At 39.2% G+C, this 12,079-nt stretch overlaps 1 protein-coding gene across 1 annotated transcript in view; it reads right to left on the reverse strand.

Moving 5' to 3' along the window:
* tfec (transcription factor EC) overlaps positions 1-12,079 on the reverse strand; it is a 49,614-nt gene that overhangs the window by 27,668 nt on the left and 9,867 nt on the right. The gene's annotated exons all lie outside the window — the stretch shown is intronic.

Below are 12,079 nucleotides of genomic sequence, written 5' to 3' on the forward strand. Positions count from 1 at the left end.
AACTGCTGAAAGAGTTTGTACCTCTGGATTATTCACAGTCTGAGCCAGTTTTAACCGGCCATTGGAAACGCATTACTCACTCCAGGATGAAAAACACCCACTATTGTGAGTCGCATCACTCAGAGTCTTTTTGCAGAATATCTCACTAAACTGTTTTATAGGAATAGATTCAGGACGTAGAACATTTGGCCCTTTGATTTAGGAATATACTGTACCTATTCTTCTTGTTTCTGATTTTTATCTCCTTTAATTTCTGTGGAAAGAACTAGTTGTACTATTAGTCTCAGCGGGAAAAAAAAAATTGACATTTACCCGGGATAACTTAAAATAACAGGAAACAAAGGCACTACCATTTTGCCAGTGATATCAGAAGACAAGGGGAAATGTAATCAGATTAGGAAACGTCTATGAGGGCAACCCATTTTTAACATCATTAGGAGAATAGACAGCCTATAATGGTTAATTTATCCGCCAGGCAGCTTGTAATTCCCTTCATCTGAACCATGAATGTGGATAGTTTTATCCAAAGATCTGGGCCACTCTTCTGAAAGGTCTCTTTAAGCAGATGCGCAGCACACTACACTCTTATAGAAAAGATAACACAACAAAGTTTTCTTAAAATTGAAACCAGCTATAATTCCTAAAATTTAAACCAACTACACCACATGTAACAAAGATCTTGAGTGATAGTGTACAATGTGTGTCTTGCTTTTCATAGGGCAGTCAGCATTAACGGTAAATAGCAATGCTTTTAAGGGTCAGAAATTAAAGCATAGATTTATTTTTTATTGCATTAATGGCAGTGTTGGTCATTTTCAAAAACTAGCATGATTTTGAGACAGGCTTACAAATGCTACAAATCCTTTTTCAGTCAACCCTAATTTTAATTGGGCGCCCTTTGGTGCACAGTAGGTAAGCAATCGCAGCTGCTCCAAGTTTCACTCGCATTTCTTCAGAATGAATGTGAAAATAAGACACTATATCTGAAAAGATGTACGCTCCATCTAGCTCCCAAGTTTTATGGTCAAGTTATTTTATACCTGCAATGTCTCATGAGATTTCTCTTAAGTGGTTTCCAGGAATGATGGACATTGGACCATATTTCTCAGGCCTTTACTGTCTCTGTGATTTTCATTAATGTTGATAATCAAACAATGATTACTATCAGGCCGGACTTCTTGCGTTTAACTTCATTAAAGTCGTAATACAAAGCAGCTGGTTGCAATGTAGTGTATTTAAGCCCTATGTGTAGCATTGAACCAAAGTTTGTTGGCAAAAAAACTGATTAAATAAATTTGCTGACGCCCTCTTTTATGGCTTGAAATTATTCAACTTTTGAAATATGATTTAATCAATAAAAATTGATAAATTGATTGATGATGTTTAAACTAAGGTCTTAGGTCACAATTAACTATAAGCAGCTGTAGCCTTAAAAGACATTAAAATCAAAAGAAAATGAGGCACTTGGTATTAAGTGGTTACAACTTGGCTAAAATGTCTTTAGTTTAGGTGGCCAAAGGGCTAACATGTTGCTAATTCGCATTTTCTTTGAAAGCCTTAAGGCTAAAGCTAAATTAACCCAAGTGTCAAAATTAACACTTCAGTGACACTCATGTAATAAAAACATCTTGAATCTGTTAACTATTTACTATTACCCTAAAAACCTAGACAGCATCACCTCCAGTTAGAAGTCAACTGTCCCTTCAGCCACTTTGTTGACTGTTTGCCCCCTGAAGGCCATTGAAGATCACTGAGAACCTGGGCTAACCTTTCGTCTCTCAAGTCATTTTTGGAGGGTTTTCCTTCAAAGGGAGTCCCTTGTCCTACCTCTGGCCATGGACGAGCTTGAAAGGTTAGCTCCCCAGGCCATGTCTGAGTTCCTGACGCCACTGGCTAAATGTTGTGTCCCGATCTGACTTCCTTAATTTGGTTTGTGTGTGTGGGAGTATGTGAAGCTATCATGACTGCTGATGTCTTTGAGTAGTGGAACAAAGGAGTGGGGGGGGGGGGGCAAGATGTTAACAAAGGGCTCTGCTAAGATCATGCAGTAGCCACAAGCAAAAAAGCACAAAGGACTCAATGAGGTGACTAGGTTTTGTGCTTTGAGGCCCAAGCCTCACGTTTCTTATTTGTTTTTTGCTTGAGGATGTCACTGTTGATCTTATCTTGGGGTTTATTTCTAACTAGGATGTTTTTGATGCAATTGTGTAAGGAAAGTAATAAAGGGTAATAAAGAATAAAGAAAGTTAGATCTGTTTGCCATTCATTAGTTATAGTTAGGTTCTGTGTGTTGTATGGTAAACCTACCAACTCTTAAATTAGAAGTTACAAACATAGTTTCAGCTTATTCCTGAGCTAAATGTACTGTTCAGCAAAAAAGAGTTACTTGAAAAAAATCAGGTTTTTACTTAACGAAGGCCTGGAAACAAGATGATGTATACCTACATTTGACATTGCAAAATTCATGTGATGACATTCAGATCTATCAAACAATCCCTTTCTTTACTTTATAAAGAACTAAAGCAATCAAAGTTAAATCGTAACACCTAACATAAACCCTTTTCACACATATGGAAATCTACTGAAAAACTCCAGAGATTTGGCTACAAGGAGGTTCTTTAGGCTATGTGTGAACGCAAACATCCACATTTTTCGCATGGACTTTACCTGGAGTTTCTCCGGCCAGACCCCTAGTATTTTTCCCGCAGAAAATCCGAGTGAGCTGATGTCTGAACGCGGCAGCATATACTCAGATTTCAATTTGAGCCAATGAAAAGAGACTGACGTTTATATAGTGACTGCCTAAAGTGTCTGCACGTGACCACTACGATCTCCGTGCACGTAATTAAACGGCTGCATTTTGTTTTCTGTTCGTCAGTATGTTGTTCTCCACTCTCTTGTGGATGTTGTCATTCCATTGGATTACACATAGCATTGATATAAAGGCAAATATTCTCATTATAGCGTCGTGTAGCGGACTCTGTTGCTACGGCCGCTTACTTCCGTTGTTTATTTACATCACGTCTTACCTCGGGAAATCCCCCAAGCCCCCTCCCCTCTGACAGGTAAAGTCCCCCGCTGTGAGGAGCGTATGTGAACGGCTAGGTCGGGAGAATCTCCAGAGAAGTCCTCCTGTAAATATCTAGATATTATCTGGAGTGCATATGTGAAAACGGCTATATAGAGCAGACTGCACTCTTTGCAATCAACAAAAACCTTACTTTAATCCATCAGTGGCAACTTCCTCTTGGCGGAAAACCCTGGGCAGAACCAATTTCATAAATGCTTTTGTACAACATCATTCTTGTGTATCCTTTGCCAATTTGCATTGCATTCTTCTATAACTGTTTACTGAAATGTGACAGTGTAGTTATGAGACTGCACTCATGAATGCAGTTCATGTCCACGTATGATACTTTTCCTCTAAAACACTGGATTCCCTCTTACATCACACAGTTTATTGCACATGGGCCTTAAACAAAAACATTGAGACACACACAAAAAAACACACTAGGGGTTCGTGAATACAAATTATCTAGCTCTTGTTCCCCCCTATGAGCTTATCTAGCCTCTGGGGAGACCTCCAGCCCACTCCCTCCCTCTTCCTTAAGCACAGTTCCCCAAACTCAGCAGGAAGCCCCTACCGGTTCCCAACTCACAGTCCCTGATGCACACCGTCCACTTCCCCAGCCACACAATACACTACCACTCTCTAAACATTGTACCTTTTTTGCCCCCTTTTGAATCCTATTAGTGCGTGAACTTAGTTTAACTGAAAAAGACTGTCGACTTCACTCAATTAGGCGTAATAGGATTAGGGTTGCTGGTATGGGCCTGGAGGTTTAAATAGGAGTGGAATTTTTGGCAGACACCTGCTCCATCCATTGCATTAATCTTATCAGGGCCATGGAGTATCTGGGGCCCTGGTGACGCCCAGGGTTGTATGGTTGGCTGAATGGCTGTACTGGGTGCATCGGCTTAAACCGTGATGGCATCAGTACCCGAGAAAGTTATGGGCCTGGCATTGGTGAATGAAAAAGTTGAAATGCTGCTGCTACAGTAGCCACTGTCGTCAGGTTTACAAGCTTGTTAAAATGAGTGGTGTAAAGATAAATTGATCTGAATCAGTAACCAATCTCAACGTTAAATATCCGTGTGGATCAGTCTGTGGAGGCCTGGATCAGTAAAATGTACTAAAAATCATCCAGTTTCAAAGTTATGAACAGGGTCAATGAGGTTTTGCTTCCTATCCTGCATTCTGTTTATAGAGTCTTTAATCTCTCACGTGACTTTGACTTTGACCTTTAACCTCTCACGGGAGTATTGCAGGCTTAAGTAGCTTGCCAATAAGTGAAATGACCTCACAAGGAGAAAAATATATCCAAAGTCGCAATATTTCTGTGTTTTAATAAATGGACCTTGAACTGGATTGCAGCTCTATAGATAATTGTAATTCGATCGAAATGTCTTTTAAAGCAGAGTTTACACCCATTTAAAATCAATCATGGGCCAGTCTAAGGGTTTAGATACGGAATTTAATATGAGCACTAAATGCACTGATTGGTTGGGACAGCTTCATTTTCTATCAGTTGATTATTGCAGATAACAATCATGATCCCTCACTTTGTCTGTCAATCAAATCAATCAACAAGGGAAAGATTTAGATAAGGAAGCAGGCCTTGCCATGTTCGGAGACATGAGCACTGTGTTACAAACAATGCCCTCTCATGCTTTTCATGAGGATTTATGTGTTGGCTCAGTAGGGGTACAACAGAAGTGTTTCCTGTCAACTCCTACATCAAGAGGAAATCTGAAATTTTGGGTCTAAATTCCTCTGTCATCGTTCAACGTTCAAGTCCCTGATAAACAAGTTTTAGATCTCTAGCTCATGGGTCAATTTCTTAGCAACCACACAAAGGTTTTTTTTTTTGTTCTGTCAGATAGGTTGACCAATAGCCAAACAATGCATTGCTGAGAATTAATCGATATGTTTATATATTGTCTACGGATGTTAATCTTCATGGTTGCTAACTCTAATTTAACACTATGTTTGTACTATTGTTGTACTGATATTCTGTCCGAATTGAATGAACAAACCATTTAATTAAAAAAACCTTTACAAAAGCAAAATTCAGACTGTGGATAAATACAGCAAATCTGCTTGCAGTTAGTACAATTTAGTCAATTCCATGTGTATTTTCCAAATGTTTTACCAGATGGCAACAAAGACCTTTAAGTGCAGTCAATCCTCTTGGTTACTAATTACCATTCTTCCCAGGGGTGTCATACCAGGTCTCATACCAACACCTCACAATGTCTTTCCCGGAGGTCTCTCCATGTCCCTATATTCTGTGAATAGCTATCTTGGTGGCCTTGAACCCCCACCACCACCTCACCCTGAGGGATTATGATATGTTTTATCCAGAAGTGGTTTGTGTTTTGTTCTTCTTGTCAATTATTGGGACAGTCCAATGGCTTGATCTCTGCTTTTGTCAGAACAATAGATTAGAATAAGGTCAAGGGTGAGTGGAAGTGTTGGCAATGTGTGTGTGTGTGTGTGTGTGTGTGTGTGTGTGTGTATGTAAGTGTGTTGTTCAGATGAAGTTATGCCTCATGGCAGAGACTAAAGGGACCTGAACAGAGATGTAGCAATGGGTATTGATCATTGACTCTATAAAACATGGAAGTATTCTCAATGATGTCACTGTTTGTTAATGTTTGTTAAGTTGGAAACGCTGTCTCAAACTAACTTTAAGTCGCCCTAGTCAAAGGAAAAAAGGTGGTTCTGAGGCATGGAATTCAGCCTCCTGGCAAACAGTTATAATGTGCCCGACTGTCAGTCAGATCGGCCATGCCCTTAATTTTGCAAAACCCTTTGCATTGATGTTTTCAAAACAGATACATTATGAGAAAATTTCGTACCAGGCTGTAAACATGTTTATGTGTGATTTATTATGTTGTCAAATTTGGCATTATAACATGAGTGTTAATAGGTTTCCGGGGGCTTTTGGTGCAAGCCTCAAGTGGACACTCGAGTAACTGACGTTTTTTTTGCACTTTGCATTGACTTCAACGCTGGAGGTTGCAGATTGGTATCAACTTTGCCGTCTGAATACTGTCACATACCTCCCTCCCAGATGACATTGAGCAAAATGCCAAAGTTGTCACCACCACCTCCGGCTGATGTCATAATGGTTATGTCAATTTTTGAATACAGTCTATGGCTCTACCTAGCTTATTTATGCTAATAAAAACATGAATTACAGAAACCCATGAATTACACTATGGTGGCTATGTGTTACTAGATAGTTGAAGTGAGAATATGATTTGTAGAAATAAAACAGTTTATCCTTTATGTGTTAATGCTTACAACTAAAAAAAGGGTTTCATTATAAGCTTCTTATTAGGTGTTTTACCCATATACATTTATATATAGTTCTGCCTTAACAAGAGTGAGCTGAAGATACAGTGAGACTGTTGTCCCTTGAGGTAAAATTATCTCAGGTCACATAGTTTTCACACACAGTTTCAGCCTGAGACTTCATTTGATTAGCTAATCACATTGAAAGCACACTGTGTAAATTAGACTCCTAGTTAGACTCGCAAAAAGGTACTAAAGCCTGATTTACAGCAGTTGCTCTGTAAAACATGAATCAAAATCTGTTAGCCGCTATTCAATTAACATTTTTTAGTCAAATTGTATTAGCGAAAACGCAGCAATCTAACTTGTCACTATGTGCCCGCTCTCGCTCTCACGATACACACTGCTGATGAATGAGGGATTCATGGTCACATCCAAACTGGTAATTCGAAGGAGAATTGATTGATTTCAAAATATGGTCATTATATGCATTCCACAATTGATACAGTATCGGTTGCAACCCATTTCAAGGCGATAGGAGAATTGTTATTTTTCCTGTTCTGTCATTTATTGAAACTCTGGTTTAAGTAACTGAAAGGTAAAATTAAGGAAATAATGTGCTTAATCTGTATCAGTCAGTACCTATTAAGATGGGTGGGTGGGTGGGGGGGGTTCCTCACCCCACTATGTTTTTCATCCTTTGAACATCATAAAGTGGCCCAAGCAACAAGATATTTTGTTAGTTTGTTGAAATTGTGATGAGGTGTATTTGGGAATAACAACATAGCTGATTAGCTAGTCACTGTTTAATTTCCTTTACTTAATACCAACCATACAGAGGCATAAAGCTGCCAACCAGTAAAATTAAAAGATGAGTATTAAGTGTGTTCAAAAAATGTAATTGTTTAAAAAACAAGTTACTGTTTTTGACTTTTAATCTTGTTAGCATACCTTAGCTCTCTGAGATTAGCTAAACTGAAACACCTAAATAACTGAGCGGAGTAGAAATGTCCATGTAGCCAATGTTTATCGTATTGAACAGCATTGGAATAGAATCTAATGCACATCATGTCGGGCTTTACCCGTTACATAAGTAGAAATTGTTTCATTTATTTATCATTCATGAAATACAGTAAAAGGAAATCTCTGCGATGGCTACCCTGCATTTTGAGATCACAGAGTTGAAAAGTGGTGACACGCTGGACGATTATGTTAGAGGACATGAACAAGGCATGAAAATCCATCTGAATCCTGCTGGACTGATCCCATATATGGAATGGGCTCTAATTGCGTGCAGTTGCTGGTGATAGCATGTGTGTTTTGCATTGATCATTACACCCAGACTTCTGTCCGTTGTTATCCCTCCGTTTATTCATCCGTGCATCAAGTCCAGCAGGCAAACTGCCGTCCATCCAGCCCAGGCGCTCAGCCAGTCCAGATGGGTGGTCCAGACCAATCACCGCTGGTCTCCCATGCTCTGGCTTGCTTTGGTGTCCCTGCTGCCCTTACACCCTCCACCCTTTTTTATGTGCTCTCTCCTTGTCCCACGCACACCTCTGATTTCTTATCCTCTCCTCCGTCACACCAGTCTTGGCTAAGTCACAAATCTCTCTCTTTTCTTTGAGATATATATTTCTTACCATTTCCAATTTGAGCTCTTTAAAAGATTTGCGACTCCCTTTTTCTTTTCTTTTTTACCCCATTTCACTTTCTCTACCCATCGCAGCATGAGCTACAATTTATTTTGCCTACCAATTCATTATTAAAAGCTACAAAGGTATTTATATTTAACATGTTTTTATTTTTATTGTAAGAATGAGGGACTTTGCACTGACAAAATGATGTCCTTTTTAAACAAACTGAGTCTTTCTTTGTCTTAGTATGCACAGACTAGCTACCTGCGTTTGCAGAAATCTTTGCATGGCTTCATTCACCACCCAGCAACACACCATAGTTATGTCTGTTTCCACCATGACTCATTGGCTCTGCCATGGATATTAGACAAACAGACCCTGAGTTGTAGTGTTACTCACAATGTTGTGTGTGACGGCAGTTTCAGAACACACCACAGTTGTATTTAGAACACAGAGCTGGTTTCACACCACACTATTTGACATTTGTTACAGTAAACTGAGAAGTTTGTAACCCTAGCAGTTTTTAGTGAAACGATTCTTCAGATTGTAGAACTACAATTTGGCTGTGAGTCTCACACACTAGGATTTTGATGACCATAAAGAAAGGATTTCCTTTGTGGCTGTGATAAGTGCTCTAAGTCTACACGGCATTTAAAAACACCAAGAATTGCTTACTGTTTTTGCTCAAATACTTTTGATTATGCTTTATGATTTTAAAGTTTCATGAGGTGGCTGCTGTAATCTGGGAAAAATCAGCACCATAAATTGTTAGCAAGAGTTTCTATTATGCACAGTTGCTGCTCAGGCAGACGTTGTTGGCCTATACACCCCTCACCCAACTTCCACCATGAACAGTAAGTTGGGGTGAAGCCCTTTTAACATTGAGATTGCCGTCACTATGCCTCTGTCCTTTTTACACTGAAACCCACAACAGGATCAAAGTGTTACCTCACTGTAGAAGCACGAGAGGCACACTGTGCACACACACACACACACACACACACACACACACACACACACACACACACACACACACACACACACACACACACACAGCACTGTTACTAACTCTGATGCCATCTTAGTGGTGGAACAATGTCACCTCACCTTTGCACGTATACGTGCATTTCCTTGAACAGGCGTAACAGAGGTGTAAAAATCCTGTCTTGAACAGGCAATTTAAAAAGGGCTCGAATCAAGCACCCCAAACATCGGACATCTCCAATGCCCCAGTTTGCAATGTTGCAATTTTCACATAATAAATATGTCTCTAAAAGCTCATTTGTATATAATAATTATATGTAAAGAACTCACTGCAAATGTTGTAGGTATAACTCAATTTGTGTCGCTTTTTGAATTCTTGTATATGATTTACAAAATGTCGGCATCCGGACACAGCTGATGTGATTGTTTTTGTACATGGCTGAAGCCTTGTTTTAAGACTTCCTCATTGCCCAATCCATTATCAACTTTTAATATAGAGACATTCCCACAAACACAAAAAGATGTGCACCAGATAATATTGGACAATAAAAACAAGAGCAGGGACTAGACAGGGAGTCCAACAACACATAAAAAAATAGCCCAAGAGTCCAAATATTTCAATCTGCCTTTCTGCTATTGAAGCCTCGATTTCCTAATTTTTTTATTCTTTAGTTAAGTCCAGATAAATGTATGTAATAGACCCTCGTATAATTACTGTAAGTCCACATGTTTATTCTTCATGGCACCCCTGCAGCAATGCTTTTTGATTCTTGTATTGCCTAAGAGTGAATATTGGTCATATAACTCAACATAACTTTTTTCAACATCAAATTTCAAATCATAGCCGTTAAGATTATCAAGGATTCAGTTAGTTTGCGTTTAACTGGCTCCTTTATTTTGCTAGGTTTTTTTTTTTTTTGTTGTATAATGATTATTATGTTTTTCTTTGCTTGTCTATTTCCACCAAATCTACAGCCATTTGGAGATTGCGCTCCTGTAACAGCACCTTAACAAAGCACCGCCGTCATTACGCCGTTGTACTCACACATTGCATCCGTATCGGCGTAATATTGGATTCCTAGTCTGTGTATTCACATCGCTTTTTGAAGTAAGGATGATTTTCCCCTTTTCACCATACCTGCACCTTACGTCTCTTCTTCAGGTGGTTAGGGGGGAGGGGGGGCAGATGGTCCTTGAGGCAGTATAGAACTCACAAACACCCACATGCATTTACGTATGCACACAAAGACACTGGAGCAACTTTAGCACATGAAAGGCCTCCTGCAGGACTGAGAAGCATGCTGCAACAATGCTTTGAAGTCCATCAGTCATCCATCTGATGTGGGGATGTTTTCTGTTCCTCTTGCTCTAATAGTCTGATTCATATCTCCCTTCCTCCCTAAAGAGACAACCACTGCCGATCTGGGAGTCATTTGGCTTCTTTTTTCACAATAACCCCTACGTATCCCAAACATCTAAAATTCAAAATTTGCATCAAAGCAACCCAGCAATCCATTTTTCATATTTAATTCCAAATGGGAGCTGCAATCTTCATGCAATCTAAAAAAATAAATAAATAAAAAAGCACACAGTATATGAAAGGTCCCATGAATACATGCATTATGCATACATTGACTGGCATACAGTAGTTACAGTGGCCAGTTATGGCTCAGTGATCTGTCAGCACATTGTGTGTGTTTTTTTTTTTTTTAGTTGCCTGGACAATGGTGCTACAAATCCCCCGAGACAGAATTCCAAAGAAATTACCCCTTAGACACAGAGTTCATTCAAACAGCTCCTGACATGTTGAACAGAAGCAATATGGTTCCAAACATGCCAGCAGCAGATATACTGAAAGCAACATATTAGGATGCTTCGTTTTATTTTTAACCTTTTTTCGACCAAAAGCGTCTGAATAGCAGTGTTGAATAGACAACAGTGTGGCACTGATGGTGTTAACAGGCTGGAGGAGGTTCACCAGAGGGGGCCCGCTGTGTTTACGATGTAGTCAGGAGTCATATTTATGACAGCTGATGCATTCAATGGAGGTCTGTAATTATACATGTGATGACATTTTTTTTAACCCGACAGCTCAGTAATTATCTGCCTGTGGTGATACTTGGGCTATTAGAGGAGGTGTTTGGATAAGAAACGGTCACATTGATGGTGGATCTATTAAACTGGAGGTGGTAGCCGTTTGCAAAGTGATCACAGCTCTTTGGCTGGATGCCGTATAAATAGAAAAGAATGAAATGTGAAGAATTTAGAGGCACAGTGGGTTAGTATTTACTTTGAAACAAAGCCACAGGAGATTCATAGCAGCTATTAAGAGGCCAGTTAATCTACAGAGAAATGGGAAAGACATGGAAACATAACAGTGGGACCAGATTGTAACTACTATACAGTCGTTTTTTAAGTAATTCTTAATGATTGTTTTAATAAAACACTATTGAAAAGTCTTCCTATTGGAGAATGAAGACAAATAAATAGATGTCTTTAGCATAAATTAGCTAAAAATGTCACTATTCTTAGATTTCTAGCCATGCTAGCTACCTGGATTGATGGCGAAGTTAGAGATTAAATGGAATTTTTAAGATGCAGTGCTAACAAATATTCATCTCTCCTGCAGTATATCTGCTTTCATCTTGCCCCATCATCACAACAAAACTTTGATTTTGGCTTAAATTTGGATTTAGTGGGGTTCTAGTTAAGTAAAACTAAGAAAGCCTACATTCTAATAACTCAATGTTAGCATACAGGCTTGATCAGCATATAACAATGTCATTCTACTGTACCTCAAGCATGTTGATGTTAGCATTTAGCTCCAAGCGGTAGTCTTATGTTTATAAGTACAGCCACAGCAGGTACTGTAAGTATCAAGGCCGTGGACTCAGACACCTGCATCCATCTGCTGCTTGGATCGTCCTATTCCCAAAGTTGCGTAGCTATATACAAGTTTGGTGTATTCACAAGTGTAAAACTGTAGTTTTGGAAACAGTATAATAGCTACCAACTTAACACTTAATATTTCATAGCTCTGAAGTGATCATAGTGACCTTATGTGGACATCTATCAATTTAAACCACAAGTGATTTGAGCA

The sequence above is a fragment of the Labrus bergylta genome, chromosome 23, assembly GCF_963930695.1.
Source record: "Labrus bergylta chromosome 23, fLabBer1.1, whole genome shotgun sequence".
NCBI lineage: Eukaryota > Metazoa > Chordata > Actinopteri > Labriformes > Labridae > Labrus > Labrus bergylta.